Source organism: Misgurnus anguillicaudatus, chromosome 17 (genome assembly GCF_027580225.2).
Source record: "Misgurnus anguillicaudatus chromosome 17, ASM2758022v2, whole genome shotgun sequence".
Lineage (NCBI taxonomy): Eukaryota > Metazoa > Chordata > Actinopteri > Cypriniformes > Cobitidae > Misgurnus > Misgurnus anguillicaudatus.
Genome location: NC_073353.2, coordinates 14,472,760 through 14,485,313, shown reverse-complemented (window position 1 = coordinate 14,485,313; position 12,554 = coordinate 14,472,760). Strand labels below are relative to the sequence as shown.

Genomic DNA, 12,554 nt, shown 5'->3' with positions numbered 1-12,554 from the left:
TTCTGATCTATAGACTATTATTGATCTACCTTATCATGAAACTGACGTACAAGCATCGGAAGTCAAGTTAAAGAGCAGAACATTTGGTCCATGCCAGAATCCAACAAGTCTGAGGCCTAACGACTCTCAATTTGGCAAATACCACACAATTACATATCCATGCCAGAGAAAGACCAAGAGACAAGAGATAAACAGTCATATGCTACAAAACAAGATGATACAATAGGGTTGTGCCGATAGACGATAGTATCGTGTATCGACGATCTTCAGAAATATCGCCAATGGCAGGCTTTCATGGCGATAGTCAAGACGATAGTTGGCGAATGGTTATTATTATTATCATCATAGTTTTATATTAACACCGACAATGCATGCTTTTTCTCACATGAGGGTTTGTGGGCTTCACTTTACGCGGAGAGCTTGTAAAGAGAGTATTCCTTCTTGCACGTACCTGCACTTAATGCGCGCGTCTTGGTCTCCTTCAACCACTAATCCAGCGCGCCGCGTCATGAGCAGCTGCGCTTCTCTCTGTGCACGCGCTCTCGCGTCTGTCCGCAGTCTAAACATAAACTAAAGTAGTAATCCTTATTTGTTCAGTTTAATGCGTTTCATGCGAGCTGATGCAAACTTTACTTTTTGTTTAAAATATGACCCGCTGCATATTAGCGCCTCTCTCTCACTCTCGCGTACGTGCAAAGAGCTGCGCTCTGTCCGAAGTCAGATCACTAGGTATTAATCCTGTTTATGATATGCATTTCAATGAGTTGTAGCAACACGTCCCTCGTGTTTAATATATAATTGTGTTTAAAATATGATCGCGTTCCGCTGGACCAATGCGTTTAAAAAGGCACCTCATGAGAGCACCACTGCTTGACACGTGTAGTCTTCTGCAACAGCACTAATGCATTGAATTGTTTGTATGTGCGCGCACGCACGTGTGTGTGCGTGCGCAGATGCATGTTTTTTACAGTTATTAAGTAATAATGATAGGGTTTTAATGACGCGCGCGCATTAATGGCATCAGTTTTAAGAAGGTTGCGGTCATGACAGTGTTGCGGTCCTGGTTTTTTTGTCCACCCATCAAGTGACTTGTTATAATGAGTAAAACTTAACAAATAAAAAAAGAGTAAACTACTGCCACGCCCCCCGATAACATCGTGTATCGCCGATCTCACAGGCTGACGATAGGACGATCTGAAAATAGGGCATATCGCCCAACACTATGATACAATAGATGACACAGTTTCATACAATGAGACAATCCCTGAATTCAGAGGACACAGAAACAGGCCCTAATCGCCACAGGCCTACACACACAAAACAGCACGAAAAACACCTCCAGAAATAAAAAGGCTAAAACATTTTTAAACGATCCCACTGCACTTAGCTTATAATAAATTTTATCAAGGTCTCAAGTGAGATTAGGCTAAGACAACCTGATACATATGCTCAGTCTGTTGAGTAATAAGCCTGGGGGCTGTAACTAGCAAACCTATCATGATGTGTGAGAAATGTCTTGCAATGTGTGTGTGTGTGAGAAAGACGCAAATGACGTCGGGTGCTTTTCCGCTCTCAGCACCCCTTTAAAGATGTGTGCTGTGGCAGGAGGCAAAAAAAAAGGCGCTCGGGGGCACATGGCATAAACAGCGCGCATAACGCTCACTGCCCATAGAAAAATCATTCAAAAAAGGCGCCTGCAACTGCCATAAACGCGTTTGGTGTTCGGCCCCTTACTTATTCTTACTCAAGCTGCCATGTTTGCATGGCCATAAGGGAGTTATTTCAGTCTCGCAAGTCCTATCTACTTGAAAGGGAGAAGGCAGCTCTCTCACGTGCTAAAATCACAATTACACAACATATTTCGGACCAACAATTAAGCCTGACATCAACTGTACGATAACTGTTGTTTCTTAATCTTAAATTGCACTAAATATACACATTTCTTAAGTCGTTTTAGCTGCCGCACATGTGCATAGGTTGGCAAGCATCTCACAAGACTCTGTACAGAGACCCTCTCCGGGACAATTGTCAGGCTTTATTGATTGATGACTGGTTGTTTTAACTGGAAGGCGGGACTTTGGTTTGCCAGAGTGGCCATATTGAGCATTGCATTGTCCTGCATTGTAAATCAAAAATAAACTATGGAATAACAAAACTGCTATAGGAATTGTGTGAAAATAATCTAAACTGTGACTGAACTGTGAGTTTAATTTTAAGATTTTTGAAGTAGCACCTTTTTTATAGAATTTGCAAAATCATACTCTTTAAAATTTATTAAGCGGCTTGTTGCGGTCGCAACCTGATTTTTTAAATTACCATACAGTATCATGAGCTCTTATTGGCTGCCTTTTCTTTTTTTTAAATAAAATTGTATTTTTTAAAGAAAGAAATTAATAAATATGTTGGCACAACTATATTTTGTCTATAAAAGTAATTTCAAACATTTAAAAATGCATATGCAAAAGCCGCTAAATCCCACCTCCGTCAAAAATGAGAATGGCATTAACCGAATACTCTCGATACGTATTATACGTTCATCAAATACATTAGATTCAAATACGCTTAATCCTGGCCTCGGCTCATTCAAAAATACTGGTTTGTTGGCAGTATCTGCTAGAAATCTGATCACAAATGCTCACTTACAAGAATACACAGTCAGACGCAGTTAGAGGGTTTTGCATCTGAGCTCTTCATAATTTTAAGATCATGAGAATCATTTAAGTCAAGTGTTTACAAACTTTTGAACGTTACTGTACTATTAGAATAAATTACAAGAACAACAGTTCGAGCCTTGGTGATGTATGCCAAGTAAGCATATCAGATCAGTCCATCAAGAAAACATCTTATACACAATGCTGACAGTTACACAACACATTTATAATGATATTTATGGTCAATAACTTTCTTTACCCGCCATTGGCCAGTGTGTTGCAGAAGTTACATTTAGTGTGCACGAGAGTGTGTGTGTGTGTGTCATCAGTACAGAGAAATGAAAGCTTGTGATTGATTTGAGAGCAGTCAGCTCGCCTGCCTGCCCTCAGTCCTTGATAAATGACTGGAGCTTTTAATTAACCTCCAGCACACACATCTATATTATTCACACACATTACTCCATTCTCACTGCTCTCCTATTACACCGTAACCTTTAAGATACAGTTTTGGGGCTGTTTTTGAAATACCATGAGAAATGAAAAATTGTAAATACTGTGTAAAAAGTGTTGCGGAAAATCTATAAAGAGTGATTTGCGGTTGGCCTTTCTTGTTTGTTTTAATTTCATTTTCGTCACATCTTTGCCTCCTGATATAAAGATGCAGAATGTTAAAATCTTGACAAGAAATAAAACCTTTGCCAAAAATAACCTCTAGAGGGCAGAATTGAGCAAGCGTACTCCACTGATCCTTGGCCACTAAACACGAGGCTTGACTCCAGCCGAACACACACTCTAAAAAATGATGTGTTGGATTTACTTGGAATATATATGCACCATTTTTGCATCACGCTTTTTAAGTGTTCCCAACTTTGATGGTTTTACTTAAAATTTACAAGAAAACCTGTGTTTTATTTACTTAAATTTTTAAGTAAAGAATGATGATGAACTCAAATATTTAAGTTCATATAACACATATTTTCTTGTTTATTTTAAGTAAAATTATTCCAAGTTGGGATTACTTAAAATATATATGCACCATTTTTGCATCACACTTTTTAAGTAAATCCAACACATATTTTAGAGTGAAGTTGGAGCAATTTAGTATACACAGAAAGGTATACATAATTTAGTGTACACAGAAAGGTCTGCTGAACAAAGTCTTTGTCTGACTTAGCTCTTGTTTGAATCAGAGACCTTTTTGCTGTGAGGAAACTATGATGCGCGTTAACCCACTGTGTTGCCCTCTACACTGAGCACACACTTCTCAATCATGGTAACAATGAACAAACATAATTTTTTCAAAATAACTCTAAATACAACATATAACTAACATTAACAACATATCAACATAAATAAACCCAGCAAACATTAAAACAGTCATCTTTTTTAGTAAATATTAAACAAAGAAGTGAACATGTCGCAATGCATGTTGGGAACTATTCAGACCATTGTTTTTTTTTAAATTGCTTGTTCAGATTACTCAATTTGGCAAGTTGGGTAAACAAATTGGACAAAAACTTAAAACTCCAGTCAACAAATGATATTTGTTAGCAGGATGATTATGCTTATTTCATTCAGTGAACACAAATTAATGAACTGATGCCCTTCAACAAGAAAAACTTTGTTTTTTGTTAAAAGAACATTTTGAAGTTGGATTTTTTACAGGGCATGTGCTTCACAAAATGGCTACGACAGATGTCATAATTTTTGACTGGAAAGGCATCATGGGAAATCACGTGGCTCTATAGTTACTTAAAATGTTATGCTAGATTTACTTAATTTTGATGCAATTGTAATAGTAGTTAGCATTACTTATGTTTTTTCATTTTATTTTTGGATACATTTAAGTTCACCTGGTAACTTAAATTTTTATGTTACATATACTAAATATGGTAAGTAGAGGTTGAAAAGTTATAAATACTAAGTTTTTTGTGTTTAATCCAATTACTTTCATAAGTTAGGGTTGTTCAGCCAACGAATCGTTTTTTAGAGTGCAAGAACAAGACTCTGCAGCAGATTCAGATGAATATTCTAATGTCTTTCTCTGTTCATATATTGATGACAGTGTTGACTAATGTACCATTTCTTGCCTCCAGTTGAATGTGAATCAGAGCTGTGAGCATATCATTAACACATACAGCATGCATCTGTGAGTATGTGACACTGTGTAATGCTCACGCATATGAAAAAATGCTTCTGAAAAAAGTACATAGTTAGAGCTTCAGCAATAAAACCAGGGTCCATATTCACACCAGACAAACCGAATTGTGTTTTTATTAAAGAAATAATGAAAAAATGTCATATTTACTTTCTCCTTAAAAACTTTACAGAATGATCCTGTTTGTTTAAGTCTCGAAAAGTTTTCCTCTTCTTGTAATAAGAACAAAACAAGGGTGAATAAATGATGTCGCAATACATCTGACAATCCTTGGCTACGTTTCATTTGGCTCACTTACTTTCCTCATTGTAGTCTCCATTAGAAAAATGTGTTCCACTTTAAGGGAACTTCTTGTTTTTGAAAAGAGAACAAGCCTACATTTAAGAAAGTGTCATTTTCTCAGAATGCACTTTGATTGTGACATCATCACAATAGGTCACGCTTAACAATCCCAAACTCTATAAATGGCTTCATCATACACACGTGTGTTGTCAAGGTTACGCGTCTGGGCAGAACTTAACTTCCGGTCTCTGTTTGTTTAATGCTCTAACTAGTGGTTAAACTCTGTAACAAATACCTTGTCAAAAATAACAAATGTTTTGGTTTCATAAAGATGAGGGGAGACGGCAATCATGGATCACCACAATGTGAAAGGAGGTTTGGCAGCCGATCTATAGTTAACATTGTGTACATTATGCAGTACACATTTTACACAATAACGTAGCTTGGTGTAGTTTTTGATATGCTTTAGCTTTGATTTTAACAATTTTTTCAAACTTTCCCGGAAGTGACGTTTGTTCCACTAAAACGGTTTGTTTATGTTGTTAGTGCTGAAACGGTCTATACAACGCCAATTGGAAAATAGACATTACCTATAACAGTTTCTTCATCTAAACAAAGTCGGAGGTACATCAAATAATGTCCCAGGGCTCAAAGCTAAGGATTTTTTCTACTGGCCCAATTGAGCCAATGGCCAAATCTTAAGGGCTCATTATAGTTGTGCGTAGGTCCTATAGCGTAGCCGCGACAACGTAGGTCCCGCGTCGGTTTTCATTTAAACTTTTGCGTTGTCGTCGACGTGCAAACACGCGCGCAGACCGCTGGTTGGCAGTATCCACACGTGTAACCACAGTAGCAGCACGGCCGTCAATGAAGAAGAAGCTTGGCAAGTTAACCCACAAACGAAGAAGAAACAGCAACTTGTTGTGTATGTTTTGAGAAGAAAAGAAATGTTGTAAGTAAATATACAGCGTCTGTTTTTGCAGTTTGAGTTAAATCTCTAGTCAACTTTGCTCATCTTTGCTTTCACTTTAGCAAACTGAAATACCTTTGACGGAGTTTTTTACCTGACGGGAGGGGTTCTGGTGGACAAATCACAGCGCTTGCCGTCCGCGTAGAACTGACGCGATGTTAAAATTTTGCACGTCAGGCTACACAGAGCTACGCACAGGCTACGGATAACCTACGGCGTAGAGCTTACGCATGACTATAAATCGAGCTTTATTTGCCCTGCCAAAAATTTTACAGGACCCACTAGGCCTGTCGCAAGAATTACTTTATCGCACGATTAATGACCATGACCTCTTAGATTTTTAGAGAGGCGATATATTGCTATAGTGTGTTTGTTTGCATATAAATTAATGTCATTTAGCATTTTAGCCGACTTCGCGATTTCCTTTGTCATTTCTGTCGGCCGACTGTCTCGGAGGAGTGGCATGCGCAGCTCAGGATCCACATGTGCGTATACACACACACACAGTGAACAGTGACAGGTAAAGAAAAAGCATTACTTGAGCTGTAATTTCGTGTTTTTCTGATAAATTCACATAGTTTGAAATTATAAATCAGATTAGTTATAGTTATAGTATAGATAGTTTAATTGTTATCCCATGTGAATGAGAAATAAAAAGTCATGAAACATAACAATAACATCTAGGGCTCTATCATACAAATGGCGCAATGCAGAGCAAAGCGCAACGCAAGTGTTTATTGCTAGTTTCAGCCTAGTGCAGTTATCATTTTCATGTCTAGTGTCACGTTGTGTAAATAGCAATGTATGGGCCCATTTGTATACCCATGGGCATTCTGGTCTGAAAACGAGGTGTGTTCAGGTGCATTGTTGGCACGTTGCTATTTTGAGGCAACTAAAATAGACTAGGCCATTGACCAACTAAAACCTGGTCTGAAGTAGGGCTGGGCGATTAATCGAAAAATAACCGAAACCGAAATTCAGAACCTCTAACCGACATTATTTTATCATGTCGGTTATTTCGGTTTTTAATCCTGTTAATACTTTCCCTTTAAAAACAAACTGCTGCGTGTGATGTTGCGTAACTCCGCCCCGTCCTGTCAGTGGCACAGCGAAACATGGAGGAGAACTCAAACACTGTTTAACTGAGCAGCAGGATCATCTAGTGCCCAAAAGAAGCACATTACTTTTTTTTAAGAAGTACTCGCGAATGTGCAGGCACCTGTGACAAAAATACGGAATGCGCGATCGGGTTTTTACCGCACACGCGCTCAGTTTAATCTACCGATGGGTCTCTAAGCAGCCCGGGTAATGTCATCACATCTCACTCACTCAAAACCGCGAAAAGACGCGCCCGCGTGAGTTTAATTAGACACTTCAGAGATGACGGAGAGAGAGAACGGGAGAACTTCTAGTCTACATTAACACCAAAAGCATTACAGATGAGAATAAATGTCTTAGACATCAGTGCCCAGTTAAGAAAAAATGGATTGAATACAAGAAACGTGTAAAGTATACAGTCCAAGTATGTATTTTGCCCTACTCATCTCATTACAATATGCTATCTGGATACAACTTATTATGTATGTATCTGATGTCTATAATTAGTCATGGGGGTTGTATGATTCTTTGGTTCATAACTTTCCATTCTGAACGTTTCATCAATTGTACGTAATGACATGCAACATCTGCATAGAGTTAAGTCTATTTAATATTTTTCAGTAATGCAGTTATTTTGGGAAAAATGTGAATAATTGCATTGCAGGCTAATTTAAGGTGTGCCCTAAACTTTCCAACCTTGTCAGTGAACTATGAGGCAAAAAAATAATCGTTTATTAATCAAAACCGATGTCAAATGTTAGATTAACCGAGGTTTTGATTTTAGGTCAAATCGCCCAGCCCTAGTCTGAAGTCAATGCCGCAATATTGTTTTTGTTATATTTGCTTTAATAATTTACAAAAACGGGACAACAACGTGGATTTGCTTTTACACGTGTATGGATGCTCGCAGCATACACAAACATTTTCAAATATGAAAAATTAAAGGATTGAAATGTAAAAGATTATTGAGTCTCTTGGGCATAAATGAGGACAGTTTACAGGACTTTTAAATCACTCCGAGTCCGGCAAGCAACAAAGTGTCACTCAACTCAGTTCTGTGAGGTGTCACATCTGCAGCCCAGCGGTAACTAACTACAAGTGGCAACTGGCAACTAAAACAAATTTACCTCACAAACAGTGACAAATCCCACGACCGGCTCTTCCTCAGATATTCCTCAGATAGCGTTGATGTCGGTAACTTATAAACAAATCTTTTTTTGGTCTAATAATATATTTTTAACTTTAAGAAACTCAATCACATAAATGTCGCACACCTGTTTGCGATAGGTGCGTAGGAAAAAAGAACTCGAAAGTCCAAATGTAGACAAATAGCAAAGAGATGTTTGATGCCTGAAGAAGATCGAAAGATCGAAACGTTGCAATAAATTTTTCTATTTTTGCAAGTGGATAGTGTGCGGGATTTTTGCTATTTGTCTAACTTTAAGAAACTGAAACAACTCTTACTGAATAAAGTTAATGCAATTTATTTGTTAATATTAAAGAATTAAACACTGTTTTTGTCATTAATTATACCTGTTATCTTAATCTATAAGCATTAATTATTTAACCTCATTACAATTTTTACCTTATTACAAGTTTTTAAAATTAATAGAATATTGCATAAATATGCAACATCAATGTTTATTTAGTTTCACTATTTGTATGTATGTTTCTCAGTTACTATAATGATTTATTTTAAATATAGGCCTTATATCAATCAATCGGCCACATTGCTTTCTTCATATCGGCATCGGCCATCAAAAAACCCATATCTGTCGACCTCTAATATCTTGTTTTGTGACCATATGAGAATCTTTACCCAACAGAATAACACAAAAACACTTGCACATTTATAGCTACCACTCAAACAAGGCACATCTTGTAATTTGCCTTAAGGATACGTCTGCGCTGACAGTCGAGTGGTATGTTAGCTTCATTAAAGAGGGAGTGGTACAGTAATTACCACAATACAACTCGTGTTTTTGTTGACGTAGAAGAAAATCTTACGCCCCAACAGGATAAATGGCACATTCCACAAATGCAAACACACACAAACTTGAAAGCCGATTTCAACACTGCATTTATCAGCACATACCTGCTGCTTTTAATGTTTGCTTTCGTTTAAATGCTGGGTTTGCCATGGTTCAAAAATAGAGCAGTACTACAAAGAAATATTTCTAAAGAAAGAAATCATACTCCATGCTTACAAAAAGAAAAGAATAATTATTGGATCACCGGGATACAGTAACACAGGCTGTGACATTTGGGAAAGTTGTCACCATGGCAACATGACTACAGTAAAAGCTCATTCCTCATCCCAGTCTGGATTTATGAGTAAATACCGGCTCTAACAAAATAAAGGGACAACACCAACGGGCAATTGTATGGTTGTGTGTGCATGTATGGAAGAAACAGTTGGAGATACAGAGCTGTGAATAAATAAATGTGTGTGTGTGTGTGTGTGTGTGTGTGTGTGTGTGTGTGTGTGTGTGTGTGTGTGTTTGTTTGGCTATCTTTGTGAGGACCAGCGTGAGTTTTTAACCTTTGGAGTGAGGACCTTTTTACAAAGTGAGGACATTTAGGCCGGTCCTCACTATGTTTTCACTGTAATGGCCTCCAATGGCTGTAATATAGGCTTTTCTCTAAGTTTTAAAGAGGTCCTCAGATTGATGGAAAAATGAGAGGGACCGATTTTTTTTTTTACCTTGGATACACACACGGTTTGCTCTCTATCGCCCCCTATGAATTTACAACATATTGCGCCTATAAATAGTCCTTGCGATAGCTCTAAAAAGACTGCTTTTAGGGAATTTCTTCAAATTTGTCATAAATGTTTAGGGTGCAAATTATTTGAGGAGCAGAGTTCAAAGGTCAAGGTCACTGTGACTTAACAAATCAAAATGTTGGCCATAATTGAACTTGTGAATTCAATATCTCAGGAATGCCTGAATTTCTTTAAGTCTGACACAAATGTTAAAGCTGATTAGATCTCTATATATTGATATCAAAAACAGATGAAGGGGGTTTTATTACATCTGGATACATGTCTAGTGATATTTTGAAGTTTGTGATCTTACACAACAATTTTTGGCTATATCTCAGGTCAAAGGTCAACTTCCATGTGACATCTCAATGTCTTACCAAAACCCTACATATTTTATGCATTTTTATTACCCTCTGCAAGAATAACCATATATATTATTTAAATTATATTTTATGAGTGTATTTATTAAAATCCAGTTACCTGTGTTACTACAGTAATGATGTATTAAAAATGTAAAACCATGGTGAATTTAGGTATTGCACTTTTTATCAAGGATTGCATGATCAGTATCTGAAATTTAAATGGACCTTAAAATATTACATTTATGTTACTGTATTTACACAATATGTGTAAAAATTGCACCATTCACAAACAGTACAGGTTAAAGACTACTGTACAAGTACTGTAATAACAAACACACAATAGAGAAGCATTTCTGTGAAATTATCTCTTAACAGTTAGTCTTCATGTCGATGTACAGTCAATATTAAAGTACAGACAATATTAAATAAACCGACAGTTTCGAATTCACTATGCAAAAAAGTTAACTAAACTCAGAGCATCTGCCAAAGTGGTCTGATGACATCGACAGTGTAAAATAAGAAGCACTTACATTTGAAGATACAGCAAATCACACGTCAATCATCGACGGATTTTCTTCAGTCTGTGCTGTTACAGTATAGTGCGCGCGTTTATCTGACGACGAACAGGTCGCGCGCTTATACTGCCGGGTCTTCATCAATAGTACACGTGTGAAGTTTGCTTTTAGTAAATAGATGTAGTAGATTCATATCCATGCCATCCAACACTCTTTATGTTCTCCGTGTTTTTTATATGAGTGAAAAAAACCGCAACAGACGGTTCAGTTTGCGCAGCGTACTGAACAATTCATTCAAACTGATTCGCGAATCAATTCAAACGTTTGGCCCATTGTTCAATACATTCGTGATAAAGAATCGACTCAAATGACTCATTTATTTGCAATACACGAAGGAATCGACTCAAATGAGTAATTAATGAGCAAATGGCCAAGAAACAATAATGAATTAAAATACAGTAACGCAGTAAAAGTACAAATTGTCCATTAAATTTACTCCAGTAAGAGTTAAAGTGAACCCTGAAAAAACGGCTAAAATTAGCATAAGCTGGTGAGCTGGTTTTAGCTCTTTGAGTTAAAAAAAAAAACATGGTTACTGTAGTAAAACCATGGTAACAACAACAAAATAAGTTTTGACAACCATGGATTTCAAAAACCATAGTTAAACCTACTACACTTTTACCACAATAAATCCATGGTTAATTTACATAGGCCTAATGGTTAGCTGGTTTTGCTAATGAACCATCTGGTTTACCTGTGTTTTGGTCATTTTTTAAGCTGGTTAAGCTGTACAGCTGGTCAGGTTGGAAGACCAGACCCACCAGCTTGACCAGCTTTGCCAGGCTGGATGGGCCAACTTAAAACAGCTACTGACACCTTAAACCAGCTGAAGCCAGCTACCAGCTTATGCTGGTTTTAGCTGTTTTTTAGTAGGGCATTTTAAATGTACTAATAGTAAATATTTTCAGAAATCTTACTCAAGTACATGTAATGAAGTAAATGTACCGTTCCTACCAACCTCTGGTTGCATGTATACTTATTACTTAAACGCAGCTTTATGTATTAAGACATATATAGTACAGTTACAGTGGGTTAATGACTTTATATCCATATTTGTGTTGTTTCTACTACTGTGGCACACGCTGACAGTCGTGTAGTCTCTCTTGACTAAACAATGTTGTATTAGATGACTTCAAACTGAACTGTAGGTGAAATAAATCACAACCTTCATCTAAACATTTGACAGAATGACAGTAGACAGTATAGCCTATTTAATGTCTAAATCTAAGGCATCACGTGTGAAGGACATGGGCAATTCCGCAAATTCAGATAGGAAACAAAAAGGATGTGGAAATAAACTTTAAGTCTGCCTGGTTTTTGTTACTGTAATTAAAGTTTATATTAATAATTTCATTGATTCTCCAGTCTTCTTCCTCCAAGCAATTGTTTCTCAGTTTTATGGTTGATACACTTTAGCTCTGATTTGAGTAATTTTGTGGTTATTTATTTTGCTTGTTATCAGAAATAATCTACTGTACTGTAGATGGACTTCTGTTCTATGCAGACGTTTACTGGAAGTTAAGTTTGGGCCACAAAATCCGTTTGTTTGTGTTATTGCAGCTGAAAGGTCTATAAGCGACACTTCAGGTGTGCTTACATTGTGCATGTATTGTCATCAATATATTGTTCTAGACAGATCTGACCAGCCCCAAACTTCACATGGTGGTTTTGCAGCATCCCCTGAGTATCATACA

General features: G+C 37.1%; 1 protein-coding gene across 3 annotated transcripts in view; it reads right to left on the bottom strand.

Moving 5' to 3' along the window:
• Nucleotides 1-12,554, bottom strand: part of pard3bb (par-3 family cell polarity regulator beta b) — a 441,444-nt gene that overhangs the window by 387,191 nt on the left and 41,699 nt on the right. The window lies entirely within an intron of this gene.